Source organism: Eubalaena glacialis, chromosome 11 (assembly GCF_028564815.1).
Source record: "Eubalaena glacialis isolate mEubGla1 chromosome 11, mEubGla1.1.hap2.+ XY, whole genome shotgun sequence".
Classification (NCBI taxonomy): domain Eukaryota; kingdom Metazoa; phylum Chordata; class Mammalia; order Artiodactyla; family Balaenidae; genus Eubalaena; species Eubalaena glacialis.
In genome coordinates this window covers 33703286-33721885 of record NC_083726.1, presented here as the reverse complement: position 1 = coordinate 33721885, position 18600 = coordinate 33703286, and positions in this window count along the sequence as shown.

Genomic DNA, 18600 nt, shown 5'->3' with positions numbered 1-18600 from the left:
ACCTCACAAAGGAATACCTTTAGAGTTTGCTGATGAACTTTTCGTTGAAGTCCAAGATCACTTAACAAAATTCATTAAGGCTTAATTTAAAAGAAGAAGAAAACCACTTTGGCCGTATCACACAAATAAAAATATTGATTTATTTATAGCACTATATATATCTCCTCAGCTATAAAAGTCCAGCTGTTGTGATTCATTATTCATTGATAGTAGAATTCTTGCTCTTTAGAGATGTAAATTAGAGCAAATGAGTTACAGTTCTGGAGCAAGTTTTATGCACCTGAATTATTAAAGTCAGTGAAAGTGAACACAGATATTAATCCCAAAGTTGACTTTAAAGAAATGGTGTCTTAAACAATTCTTTCTTTTTGTTCTTAGTTTGCCATAACACATAATAAAGGAATCATGATTAATTAAGGCAGTGTACTGTGGTAGAATTAGAACTGGACTAAAAACTGAGAAAACTTGGTTTCTTATTATGGTTTTATCTGCAGCTAGTATTAGCTGTATGAGCACTGTTTTCTTCTGTAAACTGCCTGGACCCCAGGATGCTGCCCTTGTCATCACACTCAACATGTTCACTCCCTCATTCATTTAAATACTTGTTCAACAAATATTGACAGATTATTATCAGATGCTTTTCTTGGCAGTGGGGAAAAATGGAGGGGTAAGGAGGCAAGACCAGAGACGCTGTGGTGCTTGTAAGTTCTCAGAAGTGACATAGACAATTTTAAACACATTTGAACAAATAGAGAAAAATGTAAGGTAAAATAGAAACACAAAATAGGTAGAAATTATAATCTAAGAGCTCTGGAAGACTTTCAAGAGAAGTATTTCTAATGAATTTTAAATTCAGGAGTGGGGAAGAAGAATCTACAGAACTAAAAAGACCAAAAATGCTGAGGTCTGGAAGGGAGAAAGAGCACAGTCCATGCACAGAACTAATATAAGATTATAAAGTCTACAGTGTAGAAAACATCAACTGTGAGCTTAACTAAAAATTTAAATTTCCCCCTGATAAACCCAGGCTATTAGAGACATTAAAACACTCCTCTGGGTTCATGTAATTCAGAAGCATGCTGTCTTGTACTACAATGGAAGAAGTTTATCATGAACAAGTTCATATGTTTTCATTTTCTTCAGATTCAGGAGTAAATCCTAAAAAGAATGGACGAGTCAAAAGTAATTCAAACATAGTAAATGAGGAATTCCTTGGCTTATTATCAATAATACAGTATTATTGCCAATAATTGTGAAATAATAGGCATTCATTTATCCTCTGAGTATTTTTTATGAATGTTATCTATTCAAAAGTTATAATCTTATAGCAGGTTATTAAAATATACCATTTTCAAAGCATTCCTTCCCATCAATGGTTTTTGAAGCCTTTCTCTGTTTCTCATAAGTGTGGCAAACTCCCAAATTTGTAACTTAACTTTCATTTTCTATGTCAGTGACACATAGATTGTAAGAAGGCTTTGAAGCGGTACAGTAGTTAAGAACAGAGTCAACAATTACCTAAAAAAAAGCAACCCAGTTTCAAGGTGAGCTGTTTAAGCTCAGTGAACAGAGTCAGAAATGTGCTAGCTCCACTTAGGCATATATCAAGCATGCATCTCACTGCATTTCACTGAAGACTGGGCATATAAAGAAGGGGAAATAGAAAAAGATCTGAACAGATATCTGTTTTCAATTCATCAACACACTTGAAAATGAGAACTACAGCTAAAAGAATAACTTGTCAGTAAACATGTATTATGACTTATATGATCCTGGAGTTTAAGCTGATTAAATCATCTGAACATCTTGATATGATGTAGAATCTGTTGAAAGTTAACAAGCGTAATAATAATTGTGGGACTTATGGCTACCATTTAAGAACACCTAGCAGATGCCAGGCATTCTACTTGGTAATTGTCATTTGAAGTACTTTTGTTACAAGAGAAAAAAGAAAATTGCCTACTCAAATTTAGGCGAAGTGGGGACTACCATCATTAGCTCTTACCATGGAATTGCTTAGGCCTAGGAAGACAGCTTTCTGCTTCCTGTTTCCTAGAGAATTCATACCTGAAGCTGTGCTTGTAACCAATATCTCTGCCATATAATTTCAAAGCACTGGCTTTCCATAGATTTTGTAATTTCTAGGGATAAAACAGCACGTATTTGTTCTATATCTTTTTACTGTAATCAAGAAACATCCCCCAAGTATTTTATTTCTTTCTTTGCCTCTTCCTCATCGTACGAGAAAATATCAGTTGATTTCAGGACCTTAAACATGCCTCTTAAATTAGTCTACTTAAATTGCTTGTTAAACTGGTAATGTTAGCTAGATCTGAATTTCCCATTACTTTCTGAACCAGATACTTATTTTTTCTAACTTTCTCTAAAGTCAGTCTAAAAAGTGAGAGAGATGAAGTCAATCAGTAATAGGTTTGCTAAAGCACTGATTATTAAAGATAACCCTACTCCATGTCACTTTCCATTTTATCATATGATAGACAGTGGAGGCCTGGCATTCTGCTGTGGAGCAGGCAGTAAAGGGGTGCATGACTGTCCATAATTTACAAAAATAATTAAATTAAAATTCTATATTTTTATTATCATCATGCTCCAACAATTTTAAATAATGTCAGTAACAAAATACTTTTCCCTGTAAAAATCCTTTTTAGTTAAGTTCAAAAAATGTTTGTGGTTACAGTCAAGTTTAAAAAATGTATATGTGTGATTCCAATTTATATATTTTATTATTTGTCCTCTATTAAATAATGTACACTATATGAAGTTAATTTGGAGAACTTCCAGTTATATAGTGTACTCAGATATAGTCATTTTCTAAATAAGTTTGTAAGGGTTTGTAATCATTTGAATTCCCTTGGGTATAGTGTGTCTCCAAAAAATATGGTACTACATATTACTATTTTTCAACAGTAGATTCAAAATAAAGTGATAGCACAGAGATTGCATTGATAAACAAATAATTTTGAGTCTGTCATTATATGTGACTACTGGAAGCTTTGGTTTTTATCTTAGAACATAATAGAGCAAAATAATCTGTAAACTCTGAAGTGTACAATTTTTGTTTGGTAATTCAAACTGGTTCACACATATTATATTTTATTGATTTTAATAATATGTTTAAAATTGAAATGTATTCTTCTATTTTGTTATTATTTTGTTTAAAAACAGAAAACAAATCATGAAAATAAAATGTCACACCAGTGGAACAATTCAGTAGTTACTCAAATTAAACATTTCATATTTTGGTTATAATAAAATATATTTAGTAACTTATGAAAAATAATTTAAATAAGTGATCTTTATATCAGTTGTAACCAAAGGCTCAAAGTTCATGATGTTTATTCGATATATAACTGACTACGTCATTGTTTTTTGTTTTTTTTTTTCATTTCCTACAGGAATTTGGAGAAGCCTGAATTCATTTGCAATATTATTGTGAAACCAATAACTGGTTTATAATTATTCTAAGTTTTGTAAAGAATTTTGAAGTCAGGTACCCTTATCAATATGAAAGGACACCATTCTACTGGGTACAACAAAGGGAAAATAATAGAGGTAATTGAATCATTGTCTGAATCTATTTTGCAAAGTATAATACATGAAATACTGCATATAGTTCTTGAAAATTTGTAGGAAATTCAGGTTTGCACATCCAAAGTACCCATACAAGAAACACTATTTAAATGATACAGGTGAAAGATGACAATGAATCATTTTCTCTAAACCTTGATAATGTTTAAGAGAAAAGAAGTATTATCAAGAGTCAATACTAATACTGTAGTAATGATAATAATAATAGATGCTTGCAAAGATTAAGACTTTGATGAAGAGATATGATAAATGAAATTTTGATGTATTATGATGTCACTAATTGATTAATAATTGTTTGAGGTAACTGAGAGTTAACCTGGTTAGAAGAAGTGAACCACATCATAATAAAGACTATTAGGCAGTTGAGTGAGAATGAAAAGAATACAAAGAAAGAAGTCAGCTGCTGTCAACTTCATGGTTTCTGTAGTGTTTACATACTTTCCATATGGTGGAAAATGTTAACAGTTTGTATGAATTGCTTGAAACTAAAGAACTGTTTCTTTTATCCATTTGCAGGTAATGAGACAAAAGCTGGAAATGTCTACCTTAAAAAATCACTTTAACACCTGATTAAAAAGCATACCCTGGGCTTCCCTGGTGGTATAGTGGTTAAGAATCTGCCTGCCAATGCAGGGGACATGGGTTCGAGCCCTGGTCCAGGAAGATCCCACATGCCGCGAGCAACTAAGCCCATGCGCCACAACTTCTGAGCCTGTGCGCCTAGAGCCTGCGCTCCCCAACGAGAAGCCACCGCAATGAGAAGCCCACGCACCACAACGAAGAGTAGCCCCTGCTAGCTGCAACTAGAGAAAAGCCCGCTCACAGCAATGAAGACCCAACGCAGCCAAAAAAATAAAATAAAATAAATTTATTAAAAGAAAAAGCATACCCTAAAATCTCTGATCTTGAGATATCTGAATATCTATCTTCTTACAAAATAGAAGATTTTGGCAACAGAACTGAAAACTATATATAAATGGGTAAAAAAATGACTTCGTGCATCTTGTTTAGACTTAATTATGCTTTCAGCCAAACAAAATATTTCTTTCCCTGATCACAAAAACTATGTATCATCAGCAAATAAAGGACACTGTGTTGATGTTGAAGGAATTACTCTTAAATTATGACCCAAAGTTGAAAGAACATTTTGTAAGAATTAGTATGTTATTTTTTCTGAAGAGAGATTGATCCAAATAATTACATTCCTCTTCTGGGAATTACCTCAAAGAACAGATAATTACAGATATTAAAAATGCAAAGTAGTTTGAAATTCTTAACAGCATTCCTGAAGCTTTATACTTTGATCATTTATATAAGTTGGTCAGACACATCAATCTTGAAGATGGTCAAGATGAAATAAAAGAATTAATTTTGAGCTTTCACTCTATTTCCAAGAAATTGTGTGAAACAAGTACACAATCGTCAAGGATATGACAATTCTATAACTGTGGTCAATATGCATGACAATATTGATGCACAATGTTAAAAAGTATGATCCTAAATTCTCATTTGTGCCTTGAACACATTATTCTCTAAAGCTGAACAGAATTCACTCTTTTAGAGGGATTTCCTCAGGTGATATATTTGGAATTGTGAAAAGTAAATCCACCCTTTCCAGTTTCATCTCATCAATAGAAAATGCTGTAGAATGTAGATATAATTACTAAAGACTTCCTTAAAAGGTGGAGTGCTCATGATGGAGCTGTGTGTACAGGAAAGATAAATTTTGAAAGTTAATTCAACCTATGAAGTACTGCGTGATCCAAAGGAAAATTTGGGCTCAGAAGGATCAGATCAGATGTTGCTTTCTGCTGTATGTGTCTTTTCTGAGTTATCTTTCAATTGAAGGTGAAATTTGAGATATAAATATTATAAAGACATATGTACAGCAAACAGCCAGAATAAGACTTGAGTCACTTACAGTGAAACACCAAGCTTTGAAATTAATCCTTGAAGATTGGCTCACAGAAAAATATGGAAAGGCTACTTGGTGTATTCTGTGTTTTACCACTTTTCCCACCACAGTCTTCAAGATGTAAAACTAATCTACTAAAAATTAGTAGACTCCTCTCTGCCACCAGTCCAATTTCATATACAAGCAATGGCAGGCTTTGGTTGCAGGTCGTTTGGCTTTGGAGAACCAACATCATCTATACACTCACAGCTTAATCTCCACATTGTCATGACTACACTAATCTTACACTTACTCTCCTATTCCAGAAAACTCTTGCCCAGAAAGATAAAATATGCAAATAACATTACTGTTCCTTTCAGGATGAAAGGAATAAACTCATTAAGATGAACATCAGATAGCTAACTTTTAATAAATACACTCACATTGGGACCTTTTTCTCAAAAACTTAGATTTGCCCTATCCACAAATCCATAACTATTATATCATGAGCTGACCTTAATCAGCCCCTCACATTGAAATACATATCTTGAACTATACCCCCCAAACCTCATAAATATCCCAGTTTTTTATGTCCCGCCTCTGAAACACTATTATGACATTTACAAGTAATTGATCTACCATGACTTTCAACACATCGTTTTGGTAGAATTTATAACTTTGAATACTTTAAAACAACTGTGTATTAAAATTGTGTTTATGAAACTTCTTCCTGACTTTTATATTAGAAGGGCAAAGTTTCCTTTATTCTGCCGTAGGGAGACAAATCTCTATAAATTTCTTGTCTCTGTCTCTCTTCTGAGCAGAGGCATTAACAGTTTTAGTTTCGCATTATCTTTCAAGATTGTTTATAAAGCAAATAGCCTTGGAAGTTAGAGAGAATCTTCCAGAACAGAGGGCATATTGGTTTGCTGTTCACATTAATAATGACAGTGTCTCTTTCTAGGGCAAAGTTTGTATAGGTTTGCTAGAAGTCTCCTTGTAAATTATTGGTGTTTCCTAAACTCAGTTTTTTCCTCTAACACAATCCACTGTATATAGAAGCATCACCTGCACCTTGTCATGTCTGTATGTGGGAATTAGGGTTTGGGGAACTAGTGGTAAATGATATAAGGCTGACTACTGCTGTTGCTGTGAGTCATAAACTGCCCTTTGTCTCATGCAGGAGTCTTGCATCTTTGCTGGTATACATGAACTTTTGGCAGAGTAACTTATTAGCTTACACATAGGGTAAAATCTCAGACCCTTCACAGATCTTGATGTTGGTATGAAATATGGCAGATTTAAAAGTAAAATCTTTGCTCTAGTGAGCTTAAAATTGAAATCTATTTTAGAAGCTACATTTAATATTAGTAATGAACTACTCCACCTGAGCATGTAGAAGATTATGTTGATAGATTACCTAATTGCAATTACAATGTAATAATAATTATCTACGGATAAAGCACTTTAAAATGTACTTTAGATATGTAAGGTGACTTTATTTTCACAACAAATTGGTGTGGTATGTTTAGTTACCCCAGATATAAAGATATGGAAACTCATATTAAAAATTAAGTAATACGTTCAAACTCATACAGGTGGTGATTAATACAGTCAGATTAGCCCTCAGATCTAACACTAAAAACCAAGTTCTTTCCAATAGTCCACACTATAAATTCAGGGTCTCAGTTGAAATTGACCACCGATATTGCCTAAATGTCAAAGACTAGCTGACATTACCCCTTCCTATATGAATAACATGTTGAACTTGCTATTATTCAATAAGAAGAGGAGTTGAAAACCAACTTGATAACAATGGATTGGAAAGAAAAAGTCTGTATTAGAGGGAGAAAGAAACAAATACCATCTTCTTTTCTGCTAATCATAACTTGCCTTCCTTTTTGTTTCTGAAATGTCATTACCCTGACATCAGAATTATAGCTACAGAAGACAAAGCTATGTGAAGAATTTTGAAATCCAATGAATGACAATAAAACATATTTAGAATTGTGGCAGTGTTAAAGAATGTCCTTAGAATTATAGCCAGATAAGATCATGGGAATTCAATTAGGTAGTAAATAGAAGTGGGAAATTCCATCTACCAAATCAGGCAGCTTTAAAAATGGTCCACCTGTCTAATCAGTGCCCTGGGACGAACCCAGGCATATAACCAGTTCTTGTAAAGTGACTTCAAATTTCTGAACGATAAACAAATATATCAATAATTACAGCAAACCAGCTATTGCAAATAGTACAGTGGTTTTTAATTTTCCACCAAGTAACCTCAGCACGCCCATTAGTAAGTTAAGAGATAAGATAGACGGAAGAGAGCCAAGTCTAAATCGCTAATACTCCATTATTAAGTTTAAAATAATGTCTTTTTTTTTTTATGAAAGTGCTTGTGATATTTAGGGAATGTTGTATATTTGATACTTTATTTTTAGCTAAAATGTCTAAGATAATTTGGGTTTCTGTTAACAGTATTAGAGTGTTAAGAGAATTTAATTTACCAATTAAAAGTTTGGATTTATGAAAATTCTTTAAGTGGTTTTGGGAGAGATTTTCCTGTTAAGTTGTGAGTTTTCTCTATCATGCTTATGAGATGCCTAAAAATAAAACTAAACATATCTAATTTATAAATGCAAGTAAAATAGTTTAAAGAAACTTTGTTACTTAAAATTATAAGTAGAATTTTTTAGAGTATTCCATTCTGTTCAATTAGAATTAATTTATATTATTCAAAGGCCTTGCTGGAAGTACTTGTTATTTGCTACATAAAAAAAACTGTAAAACAAATTTTGTAAGTTGAACTTAAAGATTCTTACAACACTATATAAGTTAATAACTTAAATACAAATTTAATATACAAATTATAGTTTCCTAGAAACATTCAAATAATACCATTAAGTAAATTTTTAAAAATTATATACAGGATTAATTTTATGCATTTACTTTTGCATTGAAATATTTGAATATGCAAAAATGTCCATGTTATTCAGTGCATATAATTTTAGCATTAGAGTATCTTTCTAGAGACTTTTTCCTTTCATGAGTAAGTAGCAGTTCTCTCGCTGATAATCCTATGCCTCAAAATCTTTAAAGCAGTCTGAAAATGTAATACAAACCTTTAGACCGTATCTTTAAATTGCCTTTATTATTTTACATGTATTAATTACTGATGTATTTATTTCTAATACTTTATCTTCTGTTTCTAATTTATCCTGCTTTTTTATATTGTTTTCCTCTCTCTCTCTTTTTTTTGGCCTTATATTGGCTTGATTGACATTTCTAGGTACCTTTAGTTCCTTCTGTTTTTTTTTACAATAGTGATTTGGATATATTCTACTATTTAATCATTATCCTTAACATTTTTAAGTGAATGAGTAACATACAAGACTTCTATCCATACGCATGAGAAATAGAAGAAATTTAGAATCCTAATGGACCTTTTCAGTCTGCAGGTTTTATTTCCATAGATTACAAATTAATACTTTTTGTTTTATACTTTGAGCCTCTGCTTACAACTGACTTACACAGCTACTTGTTTCTCTGCATACATGCGTACAAATTTCTTTTTTTATTTCACTCATTTTAAATTATTTTCTTTATTAAATATATTATTATTACAATTATTTTAATTTGAGCAGTTATTGTCTGAGAACGCACCTATTTCAATCCTGAATGATAGTTTACATAGAATACATTTTAGACTGATTTTATTTTCTCTAAACCTTTCAAAGTATATTATATTCTCACTGTTACTGTTAGAAGTCTGCTATCAATTTTATTGTTTTTGCTTCCTATCTGGAAGCTTTTACAATCTTCAAGGATGACTTTATTCTTCTTCAATCTCACTACCTCGTGTCTAGGTATGGATTTATACACAACCTCACCAATACTTCACATTTTCAGACTTTATCATACCGTACACTTTTTTTTTTTTAGTTAAGTAGTGGTATCTTATGGCTTTATTTTCATTTCCCTGATAATTAATGAAGTTCAGCAACTTTTCATATGGTCACTTGGTTATCCTCTCTCATTAATTGTCTGTGCATGTTTCTTTGTCAATTTTATTACTGAGTCTGTCATTTATTGAAATGATTATTCTTGTACTTCACCTTTGTCTAGCAAATATATAAGTCTAGCAAATATATAAGTATGGGCCTATTTCTGGACTCTCTACCTTCCAGTGCTTTTCAGATTGTAGTGCCCATTGTGAAAATGGGATCTCCTCCCCCAGTTCTACTGAATCACCTTTTAGGTGATTCTGATGTACAATAAAGTTTGGAAACCCCTGTTCTATTCTCTTTCATTGGTCTACATGGCTACACTTGCATTAAACCAACTGCATTAAACACTGTACTCTGTATCAGTCTTTCATTTTTCATTTCACAGGCACACATTTGTTGGGATATAAACCTGCTTCAATGTTCCTCAGTGTTTCATGGCTTTCTGTTAAGAGGTCTTGCCCATAATTTAAGATGTATATATTCCAAAAGAGTTAACAGAGTTGGTATTTTTCAAAATAGTAGTGTTCAAATTCAATTTGTTAGTGGCTTATAGGAAAAAATTGATTTTTATATTTGCTCTTATATCCTGTGACCTTTAAATTTCTTATTAATTTAATCATTTAAATACAGATATTTAAATCATAGATATGCAATCTTGCTCATATTGCTTATGAGTCTTATTTTGCTTGTAAGACTAATCAGGTAGTCTTAGAACAATGACAGTTTTACTTCTGTTTTAATCATTATTCTTTTTTTCTTGCCTTATTCTGGGGATTTCAATATAATTTTTTTTTTTAATTAATTAATTAATTAATTTATTTATTTTTGGCTGTGTTGGGTCTTCGTTTCTGTGCGAGGGCTTTCTCTAGTTGTGGCAAGCGGGAGCCACTCTTCATCGCGGTGCGCGGGCCGCTCACTATCGCGGCCTCTCTTGTTGCGGAGCACAGGCTCCAGTCGCGCAGGCTCAGTAGTTGTGGCTCACGGGCCTAGTTGCTCCGCGTCATGTGGGATCTTCCCAGACCAGGGCTCGAACCCGTGTCCCCTGCATTAGCAGGCAGACTCTCAACCACTGTGCCACCAGGGAAGCCCTACCTGTATTTTTGATAATTTAAAATTTTAATGTACATCTTAACTCAGAGTATTATCTTTATTCTATCCTTCATTTCTAGCAGGGCAAAGCAGGGCAGTGCCTACAAAATACCAGAAAAGGATGTTCCAAGGTGATACCTATACACACATTAAATAAATGGTTGATAGTACAACCAATGCATTCTTCCTCATGCTGAAAGGATTTGCAGTGATATATAGCATTATGCCATCTCATAGCCTGAAATAATCACTGTAGATCTTGTAGAATTTGAAATGAATAGACCAACATACCACAAATCAGATTACCTCCACAGCAGCTTGGAAAATCTATAAATCCCCACATTTAAGTGATATGTGCTGGATTAAATCAAGTATATAAATTGTGGTTTATTCCTCATAAAATTTACTTTCAGCAGTAAACATTTCCTTGCTGTTCAACTTAGAATTAAATATCTAGTTCATACTAAACAGGTAAAGTTCGTTAAAATATTAAAGAAAGAACCATTACGATTGCAAGTACAGTTTCAGAAGAAATTCAAGCATCAGAAGAGAGTTTTCGAATGGAATAGTGTAGCAAGAGAGTTCTTTCTGCAGCAGAGTAGAGTAAGCAAGGCTGCCCATAACTGTACTTTATCACAGAACACAGACTTGCATGGCTGAAAAAGATAGTGCTTCAATGCCAGATGGGAACTGCGTGGTGAGCTTGGCAGCACAGGCAAGCACTTTCAGCAAGAAAGCAGACAAGGAGTGTAGCAGTCCATTCACTTCCATGGGGAATGGATAAATAGCAGGTGACTAAAAATAGACAACGCCATGTTTTCTATTAATTGAAAATAAAATGATGCCTCTCTTCCCACTTCCTTTTGATGAATATTAATCACTTCATGCTATTTTAAAATTGGGAGCTGCACTAAAATATCTATGGTACATTGCAAAGGAAAGTTGTACATTAGTTGCAAAACATTTTCATGTTTTTATACACTTTGTGTCATTCTAAATCAATTGTCCAAGTAGATACACACATATGTACCCATGAATAAATATTTTGTATCTAGTTCAATTGTAAAAATAAATTTATTAGGATAATTATTCAGACACATAAGCCACATGAGAAAATTCTAAATCATAATGTCCTTTCCCAAGGAGAAATGGATTTTTAAGAAGAAATTCTATTTGGAACACTGTTAATTGTTTGCTTTTCATTATTAATTTACTCACATCTTCTAATGAAGGAAAGGAAAAATCACAATTACTATTAGCGACAATATTAAACAGATACAACTTATTTCAGTGTTATGTTAAAGATATATACTCAAGAATAATATGTTTTAATGAAAATGGCTTTAAAAAGAATTATTTTAGTTTCTTTAATATGTTTGTGGTTATTTCAATAGTATTTGCATATCTGTAAAGCACACAGTGAACGAGTAGTGTCTAAAATAAATTAGAACACATCTATTATAATGCTAGAAATTTTAAGTACATCATTAAAAGATGATATGAACTGAAATGATTATCTTTTCACAGTGAAAATCTTGCCAATGTATTTTTAAAACACTCTAATTTAAAGGACTGTAAAACAAAATCTCAAGACAAGGAATATGAGAGTTTGTCTTATCATTATTGAAAAATGCACTTTTACATTTAGCTCTCCATTTGTATTACGTTCTCTATTCAAGGACACATGATTGTAGGCTAAAAAATGAAAATATGAGCACAGGTTATGTACTGTATTACTGTATGTAATGTACTGACTGTCCCTGCAGAAAAAAGATACACATCTAGAATCTGATTTATATTAAAAAAAAAAAGACTGATCATAATTAAGACATAGGTTCTCTGTTGCAAAAGTCCTTAGCTATTTCATTAAATTGCATTTCTTGAAAATTCTTACTCTCTGGCCAGAGACAGCTCATATTACAATGGTTTGCCCAGTCTCTCCAAATAAAATCACTTGATTTCACTGTGGCTTTGTTGAAGAGAAGCATTACTTCAATATTCAATAGTCTGAGTGCCAAATCTACCTGATTTTCATCCCTGCTCTGAACTTGTGTACTTGTAACCCTGACTATTTGCCTGAGCTAGAACTGCATGGAATCAAATGGCCGTGACTTAGGAGGAAAAACACAGAGAAAGCAAAAAAGAAAATACATCTTTGTAACATAATTATCTAACTTGCCTTTCAGGCCAAAGAGACATTTTCTCCCTCTCCACTAAACACATTTATTTAAAGTAGATTTTGAGATGTCACATCATTATGGTAGTTTTCAGTTATAGTCCTGTGTTTCTGCATACAGAACTGACAGGTAGACGATGATGATAATGAATATGCAGAATTGGCTGAGAAGCTAACTGTAGAAGACCAAAACCAGTTATACAAATATTAGCTAATATGAGTTAGAGCATTGGTTAGTTGCATGATCTCACTGAATATTTAAATATTATATTAGTCTCATTTACATTTGAAGGAAGAGAGGATTAGAGCTGCTAAGTATATTGCCCAAAGTCATACAGCTGGTAAATGGTAGAGTTACAATTCGAACTCAGACATCCTGAACTAGTCTGCAGTTTCCACCCTTATGCTCTACTAGTAGTTGGAATGGATCACTACTTACTGAAGTTTTGGAAAAATACGTGACTTAACAAGGGGTAGGTCATGCTGCTCAGAGATGATGAAATGCTGGTAATACATATAAGTATGTAGTGGAGCTGATAATTTGTGAAGAATAAGGGTGCTCACTAGAGAAGCAGCAGTATTATAAAGGAATTAAGACAGTAGCCAATAAGCTTGATGAAGTTTAAGGATTTTGTTTGAAATCTCAGAAAGTGAGGTAAAGAATTATAAAACAAATCAATGAATTGGAGAGCATACTAGAGCTAAATAAAAGCAGATACAAGTAGAATGTTATCATAAGTGATACTAATAGAACAGCCCCAAAAGAAGGATCCTTAAACATAAAAGACCACTTTCCTGGGCTTTAAGAAGAATTGTCCCTCTGAATAAAAGGAAACACCAACATAGTAATCATTAGTTTAAAATAAACTTTTATATTTATAGTCTAAGTTATTCATGCTCTTTAGTTACATTCAATGCAAGATATTAAATAATAAATCCACAAATTTATTTACAGAGAGTGACAAAATTAACCATCCATATTTATATGAAAAATAGTTGATGGAGAAGCAATTTTATTACCTTATAAATTCTGCAATTAACCTTTAAATCATAGTTTTTTTTTTTAAATAAGGCAAATAAGCAAAAATTGCCAATAGTTCAATTAACCCTAGTTAAATTGCAGCATGTCAGTAAATGTAATTACACTGCATTTTTCATGGTGTTACATTTCATATTGTGTTAAATATTATTGGTCGTGGACATTTTATCCTCAGTAACCTGATATTTATTTATATATTTTTATGAGTTAAATTAAACAATTACTAAATCTTTTCTAACATAATTTATTTGGATGGGTTTGAAAAAGAATTTTTATAATGACATAATATCTCCAATGGCAGAAACATATATAAAGAAATTTCTATGTTATTAGGTACAATCAAGTTTGTTTCTGGAATAATTGTATCATCTAAACACTTGAGAATTTTGTAACTTTCTCCAATCTAATTTAACCTTACAGATATTAGACTTTTTATAATTTCTCACCACTAACCTTCCCCAAGGAGTAGGTATGTGTGTACTGTAGTCCAGCAGGGATTGAACAGTTCTTTAAAAATTTAAAACTCCCTGAATTAAATTACTCTTGTATTTTTAGACTAAGCAATATTCCATTTTTACAATTTTATTGTACAGTAATCAATTACCTATGAAGTTGACAATAAGCTTAGCTGTCACTTGTTTACTATCAATGTGACAGTAAGGGTTGTTTTATAATTAAGAAAATCAAGAATATTCAAATTTTAAGACTGGGGAAGGGAGGAGATGTTCTGACCAAAAAGATTGTTGTGAGTGACTAATCATGGTGCTTAATTTGATAATTCATTTGAGCTAAGCCATTGAAAATCCTAGTTAAAAACGCAAATATCTTTTGGATAAGAGGACGCTTTAGACTTATATAGTAACTACAATACCCTTTTTAACCAACCCTACTAGCACTTTGAAAGTGAAAATATAACTATCTACATTTAATAGAATAAAGAACAAAGGCCAAAGTTTATGCAACACAAGAAATAAAACTACATTCAACATGTTCACATCACACCAGTGGGCTATACATCCCTTGGTATCTATAGGGGATTGGTTCCAGGTCCCCAGTGAATACCAAAATCTACAGATGCTCAAGTCCCTTATATAAAATGGTGTAGTATTTGCATATAACCTATGCACATCTTCCCATAGACTTTAAATCATCTCTAGATTACTTATAATACCTAATGCACTGTAAAAGCTATACACACAGTTGCCAGTGTGAAACAAATCCAAGTTTTACTTTTTGGAAATTTTTTTTTTTTTTTTTAATATTTTTGATCTGAGGTTGGTTGAATCTGCAGATGTAGAACCCATGGATAAGGAAGACCAACTGCACGTATGTTATGCTGCCTCTCACAGTTTAATGACATCATTAGCTCCATGTATTAGCATTAGTTGCAATATAGTTGCCCCTTGAACAACACAGGTTTGAACTGCACAGGTCCACTTATACTCAAATTTTTTTTCAATAGCAAATACTGCAGTACTACAGGATCCTATAAGTTAGGGATTTTCAGCTGTGTGGAGGGTGGCACCCTTAACCCTTGCATTGTTCGAGGGTCAACTGTAGAGAGATTCAAACAGATTCAATTCCGTTTAATTCATTTCATATTTACAAAACTTACCATTGACATTTTAAAATAAAATAAAAGGAATATACCAAAAGCACAGTGGAAGCATAGAGAAGGGAGTGATCAACCTGGTTTGAGGGTGGGGTCAAGAAAGTCTTTGAAGGTCACTATTAGAGAGTAAATAAAACTTGAGGTAGTGAAGGGGAAACCAAGCTCAGGTAGGAAGTACATATGGTCAGAAGGAAACAGTACTCAGAACTGATTATTGGAAATGAGTAAAGAATAGGCAAAAGTCTATTAGAGCATATAACATGCCACCAAGAGGGCAGCCTCGAGCAATGTGATGCTTTATAGGAGGAATTGGCAAATTATGGCCCTGATGACCTGAAACAAATAGACTGACAGTTATTTCTCCAGCAAAGATGGGTTTATTCAAGATCAGCAGAGAATTGCATTTTGGGGTCTGCAACCACGGCATGTCACATGTAAATTTCCCCATACAGCAAGGGAAGGAGAACACTTTTATAGAAAGAAAAAGGAATTTGGGAGAGCTATAGTAAACAGAGTGCATGGCTTTTCATTGGCTGCGTCCTTGCCGGGAAAGAAAAGTCTTTTTCCTGCTGGGTTCTCCCGTTGTGGCAGGGTGTGAGAGCTCCCCCTTCTGGTATCTCAACTCTATTTAATTGAGGTTTCTGTTTAAGATTTTTATAGCCCATAGGTCAAATCCAGTCTGTGAACAGTTTTTATATTGATCCATGAACTAAGACTGATTTTTACATTTTTAAAGACTATCAAAAAAAATCAAAGAACAGAAATGTTCTATGGCACAAAATGTCTGAAATATTTACTCTCTGGTCTTTTACAAAAGAAGTTTGCCAAATCTGTTTCCTACAAGAGTCAAGGCACTAAGAGAATCAGTGGGGAAATGGGACAGATGGATAAAGGAAAGCAAGAATGAAAAAAGTAAATTCACGAAAAAGGGTCCAAGTGCTGCTAAGGACAAAATTAAGCTATTTTGTAAGTGTATCCTATAAAGCAGGGATAAAAAGAATAAAAAGAGTCTTAAACATGAGCTTAATAAGGGCAAAAACAGATTCAAAAGAGAAAAATATGTATTTTTTTGCATCAAAGATTTACTCTTCATTATATCAATAATTCTCAAAATGCTATACTCACTTATTTTTCACCTAAGCGCCAGACATATGTAGCCAATTGCCCATTTCACATTTTCACTAAGATATCCACTTCGTATGTCCAAAATCATAGTTAGTCTATCCATCAGTCACTTCTCAAACAGTCATGCTCCACTGTTTGACTCGGGCTGGTGCTACCATCCAAATTGTTACATTAAATGTATCCTCAACAATTACTTCTCTCCTTTGCCCACATTTCCAAACAATCACTAAATCCTATTGATTTTGCCTATTAATATCCTTCAAACCAATTCATCTCCTCAATTCCTAAACCATTTTCTTAGGCAAACAAAAGATATTTTACCTTGACCACTACATTTACCTCTTAAGTTGTATTACTGTTTCCACCTGTGTACTCTCCAATCCATTTGCAAAAAAAAAAAAAAAAAAAAAATTGAAATATCAATACACATCCTGAATAAAGGACTCGTACACAGAATATACAAAAAAATTTCATAACTCATTAATAAGAAAACAACCTAATTTTAAAAGGGCAAACAATTTAGACAGACACTTCACAACAAAAGATATAAACAGGCAAATAAGCATATGAGATAATGGTAAATACCACTATTCAGAGAAATTACAATTAAAATTATCACATATCACAAAACACCCACTAGAATAAGATAAAGTGACTGATATACCCAATGTTCACAAGAATGGGGAAAAACAGTAATTCTTATGTCTTGCTGCTGAATACAAAATGACACAGACACTAACTTCTGAAAACAGATTGGCAGTATCTTATAGGATTAGTTGTATATTTATTATAGAATCTAGCAACCCCACTTCTAGGTATTTTTCTAAGTGAAATATGTCCACACATGAGAGTATACATTAATGTTCAGAGGGGCATTCTTTTATAATAGCCACATCCACTGGAGGATAAAGACATTGTGATATACTATGAAAAACTCTTCACCAATAAAAATGAAATATGAATACAGCAACAACATGGATGAATCTCAAACACATCATAAGTAAAAACAGTCAAATGCTAAATGTTACATACTGTATGGTTCCATTTATATAAAACTCAAGATAGGTAAAAATTATGACACCATGTAGATCATTGATTGCTTGTGCTTGAGAGTGAGAGTGGGCATATTAGTTTGCTAGGGCTGACATAACAAAGTAACACAGATTGGGAGGGTTAACAACAGAAATTATTTTCTCACAGTTCTGGAAGCTAGAAGTCTGAGATCTAGCATCACTAGCAGAGTTGATTTCTTCTGAGGTCTCTCACCGTGGTTTATAGATGTCCATCTTCTCCCTTTATCTTCACATGGTCTTCTTTCTGTGTTTCTCTATCATAATCAACTCTTCTTTTAAGCACACCAGTCATATTTGATTAGAGGCCATATATATGACCTCATTTTAACCTAATTACCTATTTAAAGGCCTTATCTCCAGTACAGTCACATTCTGAGGTACTGTTAAGACTTCAACATTCAGGGACACCAAGATGGTAGAAGAGTAAGACGTGGCAATCACCTTCCTCCCCACAAATACATCAGAAATACATCTACATGTAGAACAACTCCTACAGAACACCTACTGAATGCTGGCAGAAGACCTCAGAAGGCAAGAAACTCCCCACATACCTGGGTAGGGCAAAAGAAAATAGAAATAACAGAGACAAAAGAATAGGGATGGGACCTGCACCAGTGGAAGGGAGCTGTGAAGGAGGAAAGGTTTCCACACACGAGGAAGCCCCTTCACTGGCAGAGATGGTGAGTGGCGGGGGGGAAGCTTCGGAGCCACAGAGGAGAGCGCAGCAACAGGGGTGCAGAGGGCAAAGCGGAGAGATTCCTGCACAGAGGATGGGTGCCGACCAGCACTCACTGAGAGTGACTGAAAGGCTTGTCTGCTCACCCGCTGGGGTGGGTGGGGGCTGGGAGCTGAGGCTCTAGCTTTGTAGGTCAGATCCCAGGGAGAGGACTGGGGTTGGCTGCGTGAATGCAGCCTGAAGGGGGCTAGTACGCCACAGCTAGCCAGGAGGGAGTCCAGGAAAAAGTGTGGACCT